The sequence below is a fragment of the Bombus terrestris genome, chromosome 8 (assembly GCF_910591885.1).
Source record: "Bombus terrestris chromosome 8, iyBomTerr1.2, whole genome shotgun sequence".
Lineage (NCBI taxonomy): Eukaryota > Metazoa > Arthropoda > Insecta > Hymenoptera > Apidae > Bombus > Bombus terrestris.
Genome location: NC_063276.1, coordinates 9,526,659 through 9,547,782, shown reverse-complemented (window position 1 = coordinate 9,547,782; position 21,124 = coordinate 9,526,659). Strand labels below are relative to the sequence as shown.

Genomic DNA, 21,124 nt, shown 5'->3' with positions numbered 1-21,124 from the left:
TAACCACCAACATGGAAATTGACCAATTAACAGCAACGTCAATTTCCCTCACCCTTCGAGCGAAGACTTTTCTCCGCGAATCCGATGATCTCGTGCCCTTAGGCACACCCATCATAGTTTTCTTCGACAGCATCACCGCGACGGAGAGACACTCTCCGGTACGATCTCGACGACGATTCAAGTAACTCTCGGATACGTAGTGATTGCCCCACGCATTAACATTGAGTACAACTTAGACGCTAAAGAAGAGTAGAGTTCGTCATCCCGTTGACCGTGGATTCGTTATTGAGCCTAGGATCATTGTCATTAGCTTCTCGAGTGTCAATTTATCGCGATTACTTGTCCAATTCCAACATGGTCATGTTTGCACTAGTAAATATCTCCTCTATTGCATAGTGATCACGTCTAGTGTCAATAGGGATTCGTTTACGCCCTTAACCCTAACTCTAATCGTAACGCCAACCCGACATATATATAATTCTCGACGTATTATTCGTCATGGTCCTAAAAATGGCTTATCCAAATCTTCTCTGCGTAGCCTGGATCTATATTTTGCATGAACGCATAATTTTGATTGTTTAATCATTTGCTACGACTACTATTACGTTTTTTACGAGACAGCAAGTGTCTTTCAATATTTTTGAACATTCCCCATAAACATACGTAAATATCAAAACCAATCAATACGATCTTACGAGAAATTCCCGAAATTCTCGGTGAACCAAACTATTGGAAACACATCGCCACGGTAATAGAATCCTCATCAGAGAACATCAGACATGCCTGGTGAAGTATCACAGGAAACACAGCGATGGAATATTCCGAGTGGCACAAAAGCAGAACGGGTAACACGAGTTGCCTGATATCTCCGTGTTGCAGGAGACATTTGCGAAGAAGGAGTGTCCTGCAAACCTCATCCTTTTCGGATCCGCTTGAATATTTCAACGGCGCGGTGTCAGATCAAAAGGTACACCGAGACACGAATTTCTACGATCTTCACAACAACCCAGTAGTATTTCTCTTTTTTCCACTCCACGCAACGTCGAGCCACGAATTTCAAGAAACCACGATGTCACCCGAAAATTCAAAGGATTCAAACTTATTCGCCTTCTTCAACCGTAGGCTTGAGTATTAAATTAAAATTATCCAGAAAGGCTTCTTTGGTAATCCCACGGAGAGAAGGATAATTAAACCGGAAATCGAGGATTATCCTCAATGAGGCTTTCGTTTGTCGAAGTTTCTGACTTTCTAATTGATTCGATGAGATAGCTTGAGTTTTCGGTTAAAAGGGATGGAACACCAATTTGCAAGATATTGTAGGAGCTGCATGCATATTAGGTTGACCAAAAGTTTATCGTTAGGTTTTAATTGTGTCTTTCTAAGCAATTTACCTTGGAATCTCCGAAAATCGCGCACGCCATCGAAATACGTATACATATATGTAATTATATGAATATAATTATTCTAAATAATTTTCATTTATATTTTTACCTTGCTTTTTTAAGATTTTTTAAGGGCAGATTCGTGGTTGAGTAAAAACTGACTTGCGCACGCATATTTCATCTGCATCTTTCTTCCTTTTTTCTACACTTCTTTCACACTTGATTCAAGCAGACTCTGCAGATATTCCTACAGAACATTCAGTCACGTCCGCTGAAAATCTTGGGTGACCATGCATTTTGCTTTTATACCTCCAATCTGGAATATACAGTCCACTCCTAACAGCGAAAACTTTGTTACTCGTTTCAACGCATTAGCACGAGATACCTGTCCTTATAATATCTTTCAGCAGGTTTTTAATTTTAAGAATATAAAGGTTAATGTTTGGAAGAAAAAGCACGTTTAATATCTTTATCCCCTTCTAGAAGCTTTTACAATCTTCGATTTTTAAGGGATTACCGTTAGTTAAAATTAGTCTGTTGAAACTAAAGCAATGAAGAAAAAAGTTTCCATAATCTTGTCTGTAAATTATAAGATGCTTAGAAACTTTAAACACGATATTTATAGAAATAGGCTTATAAAAATTTAAAATACAACATAACAAATGTCAACATCATTGTATAATTAAAATATTTATCTTTATCGTCTACTTAAATATTCTAGTTATAGGTACCGGGTAAATCATGCACACTTAACATACTTAAAAAGGTCTCAGTAAACCTTCTTATGTTGTTGAGGGTAGAAATTTATTTTAAGCAGTTTCTTCGCCCTTCGAATTCGAAACTAGATTCTTCTCAAATAACGGAGCATTAAAATTCAAATAAAATCAACCACTTCATTAACATCAAAAATTAATTCCGCTGGAAGAATCTTCTTCAGCAGTTTTGAACCGAAGAAAGCCAACTAGATAGACCTTCGGTTCTTCTTCCTGAATTTCTACTTGCCCAATTTAAGAACGCAATATGACGGCATCCAATTTCAGTCTGTAAGAGATCTTTCTTATGCATACTAATTTCTCTAGGATATTCATCACGAAGAATTCCTACTGCTTTCTCGTTTTCGCGAAAACGATGACCCGACGTGTTGAAAGGATTAAATTTAAAGTTGCAAATGTTTATCTAGATTAAGGAGCGGGCCGAATGCTGAGGCGCGCCAGCTAATCCCTCAAACAGAAAACTAGGATCCGGACCTCGAATATAACCGGCAAAGTTGACCGGCTAACTTCATTATCTGTTTAGAAAGTTCGTTTATTTTTGGTAAATGAGCTGTATTTCACGTGGTATCTCGTGTTAGCGCCCGGAATACCAACGCGAAAACTCTCCACCTCGTAATTTATTCACGTTCACGCGCGAATGCGCAAACATTGCTATGGCTGCCCGAGAATCGCGAATTCGAACGATATTTTCTTCGTTTTTTGGCACCCTTCCATACGCATCACTAGATATGTTTTGCATGTTATATTAGAATGAATGGAATTAGAAAAAAATTAATTTTCCAAAACGTATGTGTATGTGTGCGTGTGCGTGGGAGTTTTCAACAGAATTTTTTTATTCCATATTTGCGGGCGGAAATTTGAAAATGAAGGGGAAAAATGTATTTTTGTCTGTTTACTGATGAAATCTTGTTGAGATTATTATTTCGAATGTATGTCAGGAATTATTGCGGATGTTTGATTAATTTCTGTTTTATTCTGTATTGCAGAGAATCTTTTTAAAAAATATTTCCATCGAAGCTCATTCTCGAGAAACATGAAATTTCTCAGCAGAATTTTTTAATTAGATGTGAATAGAAGCTTGGCAATAAGTAAAATGCAAAAATATTTTAAGATGCGGAATGCAATCTTCTAACAGAACCGTTTTCCCCGCATAGATTCCACTTATATATCTGATTAAAATCGGCACGTGAGTAAGAATTGAAAAATAAGAAACAAAGGATTCTCTAAATAAGTTGAAAATAAAAATTCCTCTAAATACAAATAAAAATCTTCGAACAATTTCGCTGAAAAAAGGTTCGTTCTACGTATTTTGATAAACGTAAACAGCTTATTATCATCTTCTTCCGATCTAGGAAGAAAGACGTAACTCCTCTATTCGATAACGATCTTCCTTTCCGCCATATTTATTCGAGGGAATGATACAAATACTGCAGTAAAGTATTCGTAATATTCGAATAGTAGAAACATTTGTATGATTTATAATGTATGAATATCAGCGAATTTAATTCAGACAGGAATAGCATAACTTTTCTAAAGAAAGAAAGATGGCAAGAAATAAAAGTCTGTCGACATCTATTTGCGAGAGTGAAACTAGTTCGCAGCTGTTTTGGATTGTCGAGTTGCTACAACTTAATGAATGGAAATTGATGATTGTTAATTAATATCTTGATTATGCCAATGCCAACAAGTTGGAAACGTCTCATATCATTTTACTTAGAGACAAATCTTTTCCTTTGTTTCTTTGTCTCTCCCCTCTTCCCTTACGTTTCTCACTTTTATTTTTGAAGAAATATAAACAAATCGCAATTATTAGATATTTATATTATCAGTAACAACAGAATTAGCCCTTCCTTCCTTTATTTTTTACTTCTTTTTACTTTCATTTCTGAGGCAACGTAAAAGGATTTAAGGTATTAGTACGAGCAAATAGTAGAATTTTCATTTCGATGCTACACGTGTAGGATGGTACAATTCATTACGAAACATCAAGTTGATATTCGTATTACAGAATACGGGAATTAATTTTATTCCTCTCTCCGTTCAGCTTGTTTTTATGGAATCAACTTTAATTCAGACTGAAAACCGGAAGAAAAAAGTGTTGCGTTATTAATTTACATGTGAAGTGCTCTTATTTTGTCGTGGAAAAATTCAAAAAATTGAAAAAGCGCGAGGAAATGCGAAATCGAGTTGTATCAACTATTCAATGCCGCAAGGAACGCGGAAAATTAATAGATATATGTTTTTCTCGTTGCCTTGAGAAATTTAATTGATTCAGCGTAATTGTATAGGATAATTACAATAAATTTTATAAAACAGTAATTGCAGACAAATTTATTTTGAAATAATTAACAATGTCTACTACAAGGATGAACGATTCGTGAATCGTCGATAATCTACGAAAATTGAATCGTTTAAAAATCAAAACACTCGTGCCGAAAAATTCATATCAGAGAGTTATCGAATCGCCTTTCGGGCAAGCAAGTAGGAAACTAAAGTCTAAATCTGTGCGATGCGTCCGACGAGAAACCTACGATGGAATCTGCCATCAATAATTGCGCGAGTTTGGTCGCGTTTCCATCGGAGCGAAGAAATCGCACTTCACGCGTGGGTGTCGCGAAAATAATTCGTGACCTGTCAACTGATGCGACATTGGCGCGCGCTGACGCGTCATCGCGGAAAGAAGTATATAACGGAAGTTACCGCCGATTCATCAAAATCATCCTAGGCAATCGACACTCCGGAACTGAAAATACAACAAAAAATATATAGATATATACCTATACGTCTGAAAATAAAAAACGGTGGAATCGCAGAAAGCGAAAACTTCCGGAAAAAAAGTGAGAAATGAAAAATCGAAGTCGAACAACCCTCTGATATCGATTCTAAATCGAAATGCAGCGATCCGTTTGACGCGAGATTATTGGACGTTCGATCATATAGCTCGAATTGTACGAAGAATAATTGAAAAACGTTGGATTGATTTTCTATCTATCTATTCCATAAAAGTATAGCAATTTTTTGTCCACGATTATTAATTCATCATTAATTTGTACATGTTAATTAAATTCGCGTATTTTCACTACAAATCAACCAAAATGTGTCTATACTTATGAACGATAATATGTGTGAATAAAATCTTGTTTTCTCCCACGAATTATATATCTTTTCATATGTATTTCATTTTAATCTCTTTGAGATACAATCTTCGTAATATTCGCGTTTTATTTCCATAATTCCAATAATTTTTTTTAAATACAGCTGCATCTTTCCTGCAGTAATCCGATTGTTATGTCGTACGTTTCACGTGTCGATAACAGGCAGTATCCCAACATTGCAAATATTTGTAGTGTCACTAATTTGATGACGAGGCAACTGGCATGTGAAAATGATCGTTAAGTCTGGTGCCGTACGTTCCGCCGAGAGCCTGTTCGGCTGATTCCGATGAAACTCTCGTCGCAGAGATCCTCGATCCGCGTGACATCAATTTATCGAGCTTGTTCTGTTCAGCAATCGGCTTGAAATGCCCGGCGATTGTCGAATAATCGGTCTATCTGGAGTTCGCCGCACGGACGTGATCGAGTTGAATCCGTCCAGCCGATTATCGTCGATTGCCGCTTCTAATTTATAATTTATCATGGTTTATGTTTCCCTATTGCCCACGCGGTACGTGTTCGCGCGATTGACTCGATTCGTTCGAATAAATACGGCGAGAAAATATGTACGGTTGTTGCTCGATTGTTTGATGTTTCAATTAATTTCCATGCCATATGTGTGCTATAGTGAATATTTAAACGAGCAGCATATGTCGATTTTTTATGTTTAATAAATATCAAATTTGAGTAATAAGGTTTGTTGTATGCTAATATTATTTGGTGTTTGTTCTTCATGAAATGTTATGTCGAGTTGTTTCTAGAAATATTCAATTCGGATAGTTGGGTATGAATTAATTTCAAACGAAGTTGGAATGATTGTTTGAATGGATTTTGGGGTATTTTATACGATTTTGTATATTCTGAACGTTTTTATATCTTTAACAAATGTATGCATTTATTCGCAGCTTAATAAGAAAGATAAGATTCAAAATACAAATATCTTTCCACTAATAATGTTTAATGACTGTGTATGTGTAATTATTTTTCTTAAAAGAGGTAGAAATAAAGTTATCTTTTTTGATCATAACATGTACTGGTAATACCGAGAATACACCAAAGGATTAGAAAAGACAAAATCATTCGGTATCTTTCTTCATTTGGTATATATGAAAACATAACTAAATAAAAATTCTCACGTTAATCAATACACCTATCTATAAAGAGATCAATGGACTGCAAAATAGAATTTAAATACCTCCAAATATAATGAATTCAACCAGAAAAACCACAATAACGAATTAAATCTCACAAAAAACCCGATTCTTCATCCCCTTGCTAATCCAAAGTGCCAAAACCACGCCAAACCGCGATGGTTTGTTAACACGTGAAAGTTTGCGTCCATAAAAAGTCGTGAAACGCTATTCAGACACGGTGGAACGGTAGAAGCGGTGAACTTTGGTCGCGTGTTTACGTCTGTACAGGCGTGACGGGGCTAAAACAATAGAGAAAAAGCGGGAAATGAGAGATCCGATTATTATTTGCGTGCAGCCAGCTGTGCAGGTCGTCGATAATTCGATATACAACATCAGAAATAATAGATACCCTCTCTTCCATTCGTTTCCTCCGTCATATTTTCATTCTACGAAACTGTCCCCTCTCCGCTCTTCCACTTCCCTGTTTCAACATTCGCAAATCCGGAAATACGGAGAATACACGGAATTTTATATTTTGAATCAGGTACGTCCTTTCTCGTGTTTTTTAACGTATGAACAGAAGTTTTCTTGTTAGAGTATCGAGAAAATCTTATCTGAATTTACAAATTTCCTTGAAAATACATGTACGAAGATTATATTAATAATAACTGTTATCGTATGATGTTCGATCTTTTCCACGATGCAAGAATCATTGAATACGATCAACGATAAATGTGGAGATATTGATCTCCATTTTTTTGCCTACGTAAGACTTTGAACAAGCAATGTCTTACGACAAAGAAAAGCTGTTGTAGAAATATTTGGGACACTACCCAAGAAGCCGCAGTTCAGTTTCGTCGATACTTTTCAATACCTCTCAGCTGTAAGAAGATTTCCCTCTGTTCCTTTTGAAGCCATGCAACATTCATTCGATCCGACTTTATCACGAATAATAATATTATCTCGAATCTATTATAGTCTCTCCGATTCTACCATCGAAATCTCTCAATGGCATCCATTTGCTTTTCGAGCATCTACAAATCAAACGTATCGAAATCATGCGTCTTATCGCGACGATAAATTACTGTAAAAGTCGAAGACGATCTTCATTGCTGAATCGCGAGAAATATTAGGGTAGTTGAAAAATTCTATCAGGTTTTCTTGTATATTTATAACTAGGCTTGAGCAAATCTGAGTTGAGATAGAGATAAGAGATGATGAAATTATTTCTCTATCGTCGAGATTTCGTGCATTTCTTGTGCTTCTTCTTCCTATGCGAAAAAATAGTAGGTCTAACTTTTTGTAGAAAATAAATACTAATACTTGCGTTACGTATGATAATTCTTAAGCTATGAAATTTGCATATATTTCAGTCGTAAACAGCGTAATTAAATTATTTTACAACTGATAATAATGTTAATAATAATTTCACAATTAAAAATAATATAGAATGTCAATCGATTCAAGGTCATAATGAAAGAAACGTTCCCACCATTGTTCCACGATAAAATAAACTACGATAAATCCTTCGATCCTTTTACTCTTCACACAAAGACAGACCTGCAGTGATCACACAGGCCATAAAATCATGGATAAAAAGCTTATGATGCTCCCAAACTCCAAGTACCATTAAACGGTACCAAAAAAATTCATCTTCTCCAATTTCACCAACCAAGCGTAATCTCGACGAATCTCGGTATCTCGTGAGTTCCATTCGCATTTTGAAGAATCCACTCTCGTGGATATCTCGGCACACGAATAAATCGTCAGTGGCTGTAGGGGAACGCAATAAAACACGATGATCGTTCAACGTGGGACGCTTCCGTGGATCGATATAAAACGAGATATGCCTGGTCGCGACGCTGCGAATGGGCCTCTCTGATCGAACGAGAGAAAAGAAAAAAAAAGATAGCCAGAGATGAAACGACGATGATGTAGAATGAGATGGGCTGTGGGAAAAAAAGAAACGAACGAAAGGGAAGATCCGTTTATTGGCGGTGGCGCGTAACAATGGCACCAGGCCTGGTAATTGACAATGAGGGGAAAAGGTAATGGAGGCGGTTCTGGTGTCGCTCGCCAGGTTCCTCTGGTCGATCTGATCGTCGTGGCTCTGATCGCCATTGTCCCTTGGATCTGTGCTGGACTCGCGAGTGGTCTGCCGAGTGGGAACTCGAATTTATTATTCGGCCGCGTGCTTCACGTCTGCCGCAGAAACAATAGGAAAACGAGAGAGGAAGCGAGCCGGTCCGCAAACGTTCGAGGGCCACTCTCATCTGTCGATCTCCTCTCTCCTCTCGTTTCCCGCTCTCTCTTTCTCTCTTTCTCTATCTATCTATCTATCTCTCAGTCTCGAGTTGTCTACTCTTGTCGGCAATGTGGCTGGTCCAGGGAAGCGCTACTGCACGAGCTGGACAATCGATCAGAACCATCGACGCGTGTATGAATCGAGAATATCTTTAGGATTCAGTGTGTATGGTACCTCACGACGAGGTGAAATGGTTCGAGTATAGATTGAGTTTATATCCCTGTTAATGAGTTTAGACAGCCAGCAAGATCGTACAAGATGCGATGATTAGTTCAGATTAATGATGTCTCATAATTAGACTGCGGATTTTTATGCAATTTTATATTTTCGTGAACACGACTAGAGGAATATTTGAATGCAGATTTGTTATACTTCTTAAGGATTATAACGATTCTGCCTTGGATAGTTTACACGTATCTGTATATTATATGCATATTATAAAAATTTGCTGTCTACTCGTAATATATGATAAGTTTAATATTCTGCGCAAAGTTCAAAATCGAATTTTAGGCACAGATTACTAAAAAATAACCCTACCTTGCTATATCGACAGTTCCACTAAAAACCATATAAAAACTATACAATTTAAAATTTATAGTTTATTGAAGTCTTGTTAAAAAAAAAAAAAAATAACACAAGGGTTTTGAGCGGGTGTGTAGATTACCGTACATACATAGGTATATACATGTACATAAGATCGTATGCATCGTGCACGTACGTTTGACGATGAACAGCGTATCGTGTCAGCTTCGATGGTCCTGAAGATCGTGGAAGAGATAGAGAGGATGATTGGAATTTCATGCCTCGGACGATTTTCTTCTCTACATTCTTTTCTCTTGATTTTTACTTGGTTAGAAAGGTTGTGACCGACGGCACGCGAGTAATGAGATTGACGAAGCGCAGGTGACGCGTTAGCGCCGCTTCGCTAATCGAGATCGCTACATACAACCTTTGCTGGTGACACCGACGCTCTTATTTTAACGATAGATTGAAGATTTTATGGTAATAGTCTGTGTACCAGAGAAGCGAGCCGTGATAGGCTGTTGAACCTGAATCTATTCGCATGCGTTCTTTTATCTCTTGGTGCATGATATGAATATGTAAAATAGTTCCACGTGTAAGTTTGCATCGGTATTTGTATACTGGTATGCACTTAGTGTATGGTATATTTTAGCTTTTTCGATATTTCTAGAATCGGGGGTGGCTTTTGGTTTGTGTTGGATCTGTATTTTTTAAATTTTAGATTTTTAGCATTTTTGTGGGTTGCTGCGTTTAGACGTTTTTTGATTATTGCTGGTGTTGTTTGAATTTCTAGATTTGTAGAATTTTTTGTTGGACTATGTGATCTGTGTTTTTAAAACTTTAGAATTATATATGAATAATGTAAATGGTTTCAGTGTTCGATACTTTAGATATTTGGTATCCTGGATTTTTTATCATTCTGGTATTAATAATTTGGTATTTTCAGTGCTCTTGAAATTTGATGCTTTCTATGTTCCATATTTTAGCTATATATATTTTCGATTCTACATTTCTTGATGTTTTAGAATTTTGATTTCTTTATTGGAATTTCTGGTATGTATGCAATACTTTCGATAACTTTTATCGTCGATATCCGCTTAAACGACTCGCCATACAATCGGTCATCGGCTATTCTACTTATAAATCATAGGACCTACTTCCAACACCCAGATGTCTCCACGATTCTTTCATCCGATTACTAAATTCTTGTTCACCGAAGGAACGAGTTAGAAGCAGCAACTTCAGCACGATTACCGTTCATTACGACGTATAACATTCGTTCTCATCCAACATGACCGATAATCCTACCGGAACGAACGAGAACTTGGAATCAACTGGGTCCCCTGAATGTACACCAGAAGCATCTCGGTTCGTCGGTTGGTTTCACCCCCTTAACCAAACATTGATATTCATTTACTTTCATAGACTTCAACGAATGGAGGAACACCAGGCTACACATAACTTGCAAATATGCTTAATTAATGGCGGACGAGCGTAGGTGGTGCTGTAGCCATTACACGTGCAACATGAAGCAACATCGAATTACTTTCACATGGTTCCCAGCGGGACTCTGCAATTTCCAGCTTTTTTCCGATATCAGAGTTGGTTTGACGATAGGAGTTCTCGTGGAAATACACACATCACGCGAAACTTTCATTTTGTTTAAAGTGTATACGGGAAACCGTGTAACTGTGGAGAATTTTTCGAATTTCTTTGTCGAGCGTGCAGTTAACGTTATCGTGTCGCTTTTGACTTTTTTTTTATTCTTCCGAAGATTCGAAAACGTTGGGACGATAAAACTGTGTAATGGTCTCTGCATTGTTTCCAGTTGTTTCGAGTAGCGTGGAATGGTTAGGAAGTTTTGAAGGGTGGTTGTTATATTTTTCTGGAAGGTAGCGGAATTTTAAAGTGTCAATTAAAAGTACATTCGAGTATCGATATTTTTTGAAGTATTTATAATTTGAATTTATCTTTGTGCTATAAATAATCGCCACAATGATTATCCATAAATTGAACCTTCTTACACCCTTGTAAACAATTCTTTAATTCAATTATTGATAATAGAAATATATTTCTCCTGATCTTAAGTTAATAAATCTAATCAATTAATAACAAGTATCTTAACATTCGTGAACACGAACGTAAATATGAACACAATTAAAACGAAAAAAAAATATATATAAATAGATTACAAAATATTAGGATTAAAAAATCAGACTGTATGCTACCTGTGACACTGTTTTATGTGATACGTGATACGTGTACGTGTTATACGTATGAATAGAATCAAGGCAAAAAATAACGTAAATAGACAAACAAATATTTAAAAAATCTTAATATACATACCATATCAATACATGAAGAAAATAAATTAAACTGCACGTCAAAAACTAAAATGTGCCAAACATTCAAACGACGATAACATCGATGAGCCGGTCAAGCGAGTGAGCGGTCATGAGTGGACGTTAAATCAAAATGGAAGCATCCGTGAAACATGGTTCGGTTCTCTGACGCGCATTATTTACCGTGTACTTTTACACCGTCCTGCCGATTGTTCGACAGAATCCACCGGTACGTTCGTTGTTAAATTAATGATTAAATCGGCTGACGAAACGTGGTAGCGCGCGCATATTACAGGCGTACGCACTAGGAACGTGCGTACGTGCGTGCAATATTCCACGACCGCGTTTTACGTATGCTTCACGGCAGATCTGAGCGATCTATAGCGCTCGAGATCGTATGGCAGTGTGTGTTAGTTCACACAATACGTTGCCGATTTGGTGCAACATTCTGGTTGTCTTGCGTCGATGTGTTTTCAACACGTGCAGCAAAAAGATCCCCTCAAATTTGTTTTTTTCGTCTTTTTTAATGTTTAATCGTAAAACAACTTTGTATATTTCGATTTGTTTTACCGTAGTTATACCGTTTGATCAGTGAATCGAGAAATAGCTCTATCCTTTTGAAAAAAGTTTCATTGTCTTCGATTTCGTTTCCCCATGCCTTTTTACATATTTTTCTTTTAAGCATACAACGAACTTAGAAACGAAAACTTTTATACTTTAAAAATTCCATTATTTCGATGCTTTTTAAATAATTGTGTCCTTACGCGCTAGATAAAACAATGAGTTTCGTATAATAAATGTCCCATCCTTTTCCGAACCACCATTTCCTTTCTTTAACTGTAAAGAGAATATTATCATGAGCTTTAATACTTTAGAACTTTAATTACAGAAAATTTCATCCCCTCCCCTCAACTTGCATTTTTTAATACTTTTTAGTCCATATATTTTAAAGGCACTTTTTATACATTAAAACGAAAATGCTGTTACTTGAGAATTTTAATTAGAAAAAGTAGCTTCGTCCTCTTTGAATTTATCTTCCTATTACTTTTCGTTTCCTTTTTCTAATGGTTTATTCTTCCACGAAGTAATGAATCAATTAATATGTATGTTTTCTGGTATAAAAGTAATTGAGGGTTTTAGCAGAATTTCAAAACCAAGTTGGAAAAGAACTGTGGAACGGATAATTGTAGGAAAACATTGGTATTTTGCACTATGTTTTATGTGATAGTTATATAGATCCTGTGTCAAAGAATATTTTCGTTCAGCTGATGAAGCTTTTAACTTTGATGTTCCACTTTGCGTTATCCATTTGATCTGTACTAATCAGAAATGAAATACATACTAAGAGGATTAAATTATGGACAGAGATTTCTACTAAACGAGAACGATCAACATTTTTCAAGATATCGATGCATTGGATATAAAAAATTGAAGATTACGTAATTCAGAATTTTTAATGTAAAACATTGAAGATATTATTCGTTAGATATTTTATTTCTTCTGTTTGTACAATAACGTGAAATTTTGTAATCAATTAAAAGAAAATTATGCTTAGAAAATTCATATGAAAAATTAGTTTCAACCATCTATAAATATTTCATTATTAAATGAAATTATCATAATATTTCTTCGATATGTTCAGAAAATTCAATATAAGAAATTAGGTACAGATTTAATTGAAGCAAACAGAGAAGTTTAATCCCGTCCTTGCTTCGGTGAAAGTTCAAATTCTTCATTAAAAAGAACAGCTCACAAGACAACAATACAAGTTTTCAAACCTTCGTTAGAGGTTTCCAATCTTCGTTGCAATGCTTCCACAAATTAAAACTTCCTTGTTTATCTTTAATGTAAGTGTAGATGTTTGTGTGAAGAGGACGTAGGTCGTGAGGATTAATGACGAGATTACTTGTTGTTGTAACCGTCGAATATATTTAAGACAATAAATTAATATACAAACGTAGACGTTAGTCGTTAGTATGAAGTGTAAATCGCAAAATAAAATCGCGGAATAAATACTCGTAAATGCTCATCGCGTGACTTGATAGATGCTCGTTAGATACTCGAAGACACTGTAGATGCTGTTAGATACTCGATATGTACTGTATATGAACTCACTATGTGCTCGCTATGTCTCGCTATATATTGTGACTCGCGATCGCGTCCGTTTATTTATACTGGTCGGGGGAGAGTCGGAAAATTCGTCTTCATTCGACGGTTGCATGTAGCGGCGACATTGTTTTGCCCGGAGTTCATTTGTTCTTACATTACTTGTAATCTAACAGTCTTGATACTCCGAGGCAAAACAACAACATGATTTGAATTGTCCTCTGACTCATGTGCCGCTACATAAGTATAAACATAGACCGTGTAAGCCCTATCAAGAATCACAAAACTGGAGCTACAAGACTACTCATGTTCTCCTGATGCTTAACTAAAATGTTTGGAAACACCAATTCTACGTCGTGCTAGATTGAAGTTTAAGCAAGAAGGTCGGATTACTCGAAATTTTTCTGGAATTAGAGTTTATTTTGACATTTAAATTTAATTAACAAAACGAAGAAGAAGAAAATAATACAAAGGACGTAAGTACTTAATGTGCAGAATTTGATAATCTATAGAGTGTATACAATGTGTTTCTAAAATCCGAGAACGGCGGTAACGTTGTACAAGTGCGTATTAGTAAGCCGATTAGAATAAATTAAGGTCGAGATCAGCGATTAGCGATTACGCGAAGCACGTAGATTATTCACTATTTACCGCCAGATCGCGATTGAAAGTGCGTAAGCCGGTTGCCGCAGCTTGCTGGTTTATACCGCTCCGTGCCCTTCATCTTCGTGGCCGCGAAAAGAAAAATAATTACCGCCGGACACTGCCGAAGATAGGGGAGCATCGCCGTTAGAACTTCGGAATTCGAAGAACAATGATCAGCGGTTCGAAAATAATGTGAACACAGACGCGACGACTTAGTCGGCCGGGATGCAAAAACTAAGCGCTAGGCCCAGCGCTGTGATTATCGAAGCAGAAGCGATCATTGCCTCGAACCTGCCGTTAGATTCCTTGCCTTTAGACTCGTTCTATACAAGAACATAAATTTTTATGACGAACTACTACGATATCCTGTTACTTCTTAATTAGTAAAATTATTTACTAATTATTACTAACAATTTTCTAGACTTATTTATTAAAATTTGTAAATCTATTATCGAGGTTCTTGGAAATTCAAGATTAACGTAGTTTATAATTTTAGACAGCAGTTGTTGGCCGCTCAGTTGCATGTACATAGCACAATCGAGCAAAAAGTTATTCTACATGCAAAATTAAGTTCGAAATTCATGTAGAATACAATCGTCCCATTTAAAATCTCGTTTACGAGACAATAGAACTTAAAAAGTCATTCAGTATGCATGCATTGGACTAGCATTGAAAAAAAAGCTACATTCAACATTTCAGAGATATTTTCGCATGCAGAATAACATTCTGTACAATTGTTCCCTCGTATCCTGCCGGTAATTGATCAAATTCGCTACTTGACAAGCTTCCAAATCCAATTAACACTTTTACATTTTTGATTTGAAACGGAGCTTCGAGTGAAAAAATGTTCTTCTACATTTTTCAACTGAATGTTCGTATAGAACAATTTCCTATTTGGTTGTAACACGTATCCTACTACACGAGTATGCATAGTAGAATACGTCGGTTTCCATGTTCATTCTACTGACCAAAGTCAGCCAGTTAATTTCACGTGGCAACGATAACGGATGGCTTCTTGCCGCATCAGTCATAAATTAAAAGCCGTGGACAGTGGACGAATGCAAATTAAGAGCGGTAAATAAATCAGTGCGCCCATACGCGCGCGTTTTATGTTCGGAGTAGCGCTAATTACAACCATCCTTTGGAGCGGTGGCGCTGTGTAATTAGATACGATCGCGTGGAACATACGTCCATGTGAAGAAGAGGAAGGGGGAAAAGATGGGAGAAGAGAGAGAGAGAGAAAAATTAACGTCCACAGAACGGACGTTCAAGGGGTGCACTTTACTACGGTGAAACGGGTATGAGACACACGTTTGTAAGAGACGAAAAGGTGAATCGAGTGTCGCTTCTATGTCGATGTTTATCGTGTACCTTTGTGGTATTAGCTAGAATTGCCATTTCTTTGAAAAGTCACGTTTAAACACTATTGCTTTGTTTTACAGTTGATACGAGTAAGTTTTGTAGAGCGTGTGGCAAATGCAGAAGTTTGAAACGTTATACAATGGCTACAGAAAATATTTGAACATACCTTTATTTGCCTCTGAAGCATCTTTTTGTTAGATTTTACATTTTATTACAAATTTAATATAATTGGACTTAATTAATTAGCATAAAAATTCTATAATAGATACAATGGTGTACAAATACTTTTTGTAACCACTGTAGTTAGATTTGGGTATATATTTTTGAAAATTTATAAACATTTCATAATTTTCATTTATTTTTATTGAAACACGTGAAAATAGTTCGTGACACCGATTGTTGTATGTTCTTGTATTATTAGTATTAATTATTAATAATTAATATGCGTATATAATGATTCATTATTAAAAGTAATTAAATCTGGTTTGCATAGGGGTGAACAAGCCAATGCAAATTAACAAATGATTATATGATTGCGGTGTACGATGATTGAAAAGCGTAAACAAAGTGATTAAAGAGTATACACAATGAGTGTACCTGAAATGTGTTTTAATAATTTTCAATAATATTTGAATTCTATTATTTTGAAATATTTTTGTTTTCTTCTTGGGGATATCTTTAAATATCTGTTATTCTTCTATAATCTTCTAATATCTGTTATTATTATATAATTAATTATACAAAATAATTAAAACACATGTTTAAACATTTATACGTATATTTCTGATTAAAGAAATTTTATCTCTATCTTTACGTATGGAACGTTTTTAATTTTAATTATATTGAAGAGTTAGAATTGATGGAATTTTTAGATTTTGTAGAGAATTCTAAAATCCTAATTTTGTATTCTTTTCAACTCGAAGAACCCGCATGAAAAATTCAAAATTATTTCTTCTATTTCATTTTTTTCACGATATTCTACGATATGTAGGATTGAAAAAATGAAAAAATTTTAAAATTCGCATTTCGTAATTCGTAATAGACGTCAATTATCGTTTATAAGTCTCCTATAGACATCTCTAAAGACAGTTTCCAGGTTCAACGACCACTCCAACAACGCTCGGTACTTTACAAAAGCGTCTTCATCATAAATATTAATTATCCATTAACGTGTGCTCCGTCCCGTCAAATATCTTCTCATTAATACCATTTTCCATTTCTCAAAGAAAACACAGTAGATTCCTACAAATCGTCTGCTAACTTCAACATCCACTTCGCAACTCCAAGATCCTTCAATCCCGGTAAACTCGTGAAAATTACAATGAACAAATTCAACTCGCGCAATTTCCTTTGCAAGAGTTCCAAGAGGGGACAATAACTCACGGACATCGTTTCTCCACAGTTTCTTCTCAGAAGAATTTCCTTATAAGATCACGTGACAACGGGATCCCGCAATCGAATCTGGAAAGAGACGCTCAAGCAACCAGAGGACTTTCGCCAACTTTCCAAACGTAGAAGCTTCCCAGCCGTATTTAAATCTGCCTTCGAGAAGAAGAAGAACGAAAACACTGGCAGCGAGCTTGTCTAAAAGGGGGAAAAAGTTTCGTGACAGCTCGTTGAACCGATAAGAACGATACGATTGCGAGTTTCGCGGCTGACGGAAGATACCAGGACGACGATTATTTGGTTATCGCGTTGAGTCTCGCGCTGATTGGACAGTCTTGACTGTTAGCTTGTTACTTGGACGTTAGTCTTCCAGTTCTCGCGATTGGTACTCCTAAAACTTCCGATTGAAATTGCATCGCGTCCCTAATTAACGGTAAGAATTTCGTCGAAGTGATCCTCCAGCCACAGAATCGCCCTGATTGCTGTTTACCTTACGTGCTTTCTTGTACCGAATCAAAGAAATATACTATATATAGAATATATATAGAAAGAATAGCTTCGTTTATTGGTTGGTTGGAACTAAACGGGTGATTGGGGACGTGGGGACTCAATTTGTAATAGTTTGTGGAGGTTCGTGGGGCAGGTTAAGAGTAAAATCGTGGAAGTTTGATGGAGTCAGTTTGGCATTACTTGAAAACTTGGATAGGAATAAGACTGGTAAGATATTTAGAGTTTAAAATTTGAATTCTTTCTGGAGTTGTAGAAATAAGATTAATTTGAATGGTATTTTTAGGATTAAGAATTTTGTAATGATGGGGATAATAGAAATTTCTACATTAGCTCCTTTCGTCTACTTTTTTTAGTCTTTGAACGAAGAGCATTTAGTAAGCATCTTTTATATAAATAAGAAGTTCCTTCTTTTCGATAGTTTTAAGTATTATTTTATTTCCTACAGTATAACAAACTTATAGTATATAAGATTAGTGTGATATGTATAGCGTAAATGTCACTAAAATACATAAATATTCCTGTCTTTCAATATATAAGTTTGATACCATAATATTGAAAAACATGTTGCACATATTTAATAAAACTATTCAAAGAACGAGCACCTAGTTATGTGATATTTTCACAAAATATAAAAAATTGTTAAAAGAAATATATAAATCACTACCCAAATGATTGCCCAGGCAAAAATTGAGTCTTAAAAAGTGTATTGAATTTATATTACGTATTTGTGTCTCTGTACATTTCTGGGATACTCGAGAAAAATCTAATCTGTATATCTTCACACGCAATTAAATTTTTATTGTTTCACAATTCCTTTTCATTTTTGATAAAGATGGAATTACGGAAAGTATCAAGATTCCTCTTTCTCTTTATTGCCACGGATTAATCAACGCGCAGAAACTTCTACCACCACGCGATCAGACATTAAAAAATTATTCCTCGCTCTAAATCCATTAATTTACATAACTACATACTAATTTACCAAACACTTATTTTCCAATGCATCAGTCTTCCTCCTCCATATTCAACCCAACCAAATTAATCGAAGCTAATAACTCATTGGCGAGATAATCACGAGCTGAAGCTTTCCTTTTACCCCATTCACCTGGAAATCCCTCAAGGAAACCACTTACAAATATTAATCTTTACCGGTGATTCCTATCGAGCATTCGTTTCCGCGCGTATATCATATCGCACAGATAAAACCACCTGCAAATCTCAGAGAACGCGAACTTGCGCTTGTACTAGAAAGAACAAACAAATTTCCAGCAAAAGCGCGGACGATCTCGGCATTTATTCCATACGTAACAGGAATAAAAATAACGGGCCCGATTTTGAACAAACCGTGTGTATCTATTGCTAAAAAGAAAAGTCTGCCAATACTGTGAAAATTCGTTCGAATAGGACGAACGCGAAACGGATGTACGAAACGACCAACCGAACGACAAACACGCGCGCAAAATTCCAACTATGTATGAAACTTCCGGAAAAATGAGAGCGAACGAAAACGTAGAAAGAAGAGACGCGGCGGGAGAAAACGGGGCAAGCACATTGTACCGGTTCCCCGTACGACGTGTACTTACAATCGTTCATAATTATGAGGGCAACGCGGTTCTGCGTCCTAACAAGAAGCATTATTCAACGAAAATGCAACGGGGCTACGATACATGTAGCAACTACGAGACTACGAAGGATGCTCTGCATATATATTTTCTTCTTCCTCTACGTGGATTCTAGTTGTAGAGGAGATTGTGATAAAATTTGAAGCTTGAGAATAAGGTTCTGTAAGTCTGATGTCTAATAGAATATCGGCAAAATTAAGATTTCAATAGAATCGTTCGATATTAGTATAAATTGAAAAATATGGCTGAGTTTCTGAGTATGGAAATTGGTCTACTCTACATGTCTAGTAAATTTCCCAATTTTATTATTTATTTTCCAAAGGACGTAAAAACTTGCTTCAAAGCGTATGTTTATTCGTTACAAGAAAATAACAGAAATGATCGTTTCAAAGTAAATTTGAAGAAGAAACATTTGCAATGATATTACTTTTGTCTTCTTTGTGAACTTATGAACAGTGATCAGTATGGTTTCAACTATTTCTCAAGGATGGGATTGTGTAATTTCGACGTTAACAAAATAAAAGACGAAGAGTATTATGTAACATTGAATTGGCCAGAAAATTCTATCTTCCTTTCCTGTTAAAAGATCATAAATCATTTGTCGTTTACATGAAAATTGTAAACATCGAAGGGCGAAGAGAAACGAGAACAGAGCGAACTCGCAGGACAAAATAAAACAAACGGTAGGAAACCTCGACAAACCAGGAGAACGTGAATGCGAGCAGACAACGAGTCGTACTCCGCTTGAATTGGAGAAGGGGTGCAACGTTCTGGTGTCGTCGACGACGACGTCGTAGCTGTTTTTAATTGCGTATTCGGCATGTTGCTAAAAAGGACTTCGTTATCCGCCACCGATACACACGAACGTGCAACAAAAGACTGCAAACGGAAGCATAATTAAAAATTACGAGGCACGTGAAAATCGTGATACCTCGTGAATGTCGTACCTTTTCGCGGTTGGCGGGGTTGGAATTTAAGGGAGATAAGAGAACAGCCTCCAGCAACGATCCATAATATGTATATACTGGCGTTCCCTCGTAAAATCGTCGCGAAACGTGAGATAAGAACTAACTGCCCTCTCCAAGTCATCGAATGACATTCGCTAATCTTGCGGTACGAGATGAGGTGATTGAGGTCTACACTAAGAAAACTTTGAGAAGAATGAGGGAATAATGGTGGTCAAGAAGATTACAAATGATTATTTTGTGCATCTTTTTTTGCAAATGTTTACAGTAGTCTGATGATTATTGTATCAATTTTTAGTGCTTCCTTTCGGAAGAAATTTTTTATCGAGCTCTTTACACGATTGTATAACTATAATATCGTAATATCATATGATTTGAAAGTTGTGTACTCGTACAGGTATAGATACATTTTTTAGTTCTTACTTTGCTTCTTAATCGCCGCACCAGTATACTGTGCCATGATGCTATGATGCTATGTGTATCAAATAATTTGTTCCAGATGATAATAGGAATTCTGACATCGATCAATTTTTGCAACCCAACAAAGATAAGAATTTCGAAAGTAATCCCAATTTTTATATAAGAACGAGAATTGCAGTAATCAGTCAAGCTTTAATCTCACAAGGAACTGTTTCAGTTACACATATAACCTGCAACATAGAGAAGTAACAAAAACATCCTCCTAACGACTTGCCTACTCCAGAAAAGACAGTATCTCAATAAATACCTAGATACGCTAAATAAACCAAATAATACAATCTAACTCGGCGCGGAATCATTTACAGTTTCCCATTGACTGTTTTTAGCCCCGTATGCTTTTAACATTCGGAACAGCCGTAAACGCAGAGCGCGGCAGCAACAGGACGAAGCAATTCGAGTGACAAAGGTGAGAGGCGCGTCTTTGTCCGAGGCAGAACTG

The 21,124-nt window shown here is 36.2% G+C and overlaps 1 protein-coding gene across 1 annotated transcript in view; it reads left to right on the top strand.

The window, feature by feature from the left end:
• LOC100645635 overlaps positions 1-21,124 on the top strand; it is a 94,954-nt gene that overhangs the window by 29,142 nt on the left and 44,688 nt on the right. The window lies entirely within an intron of this gene.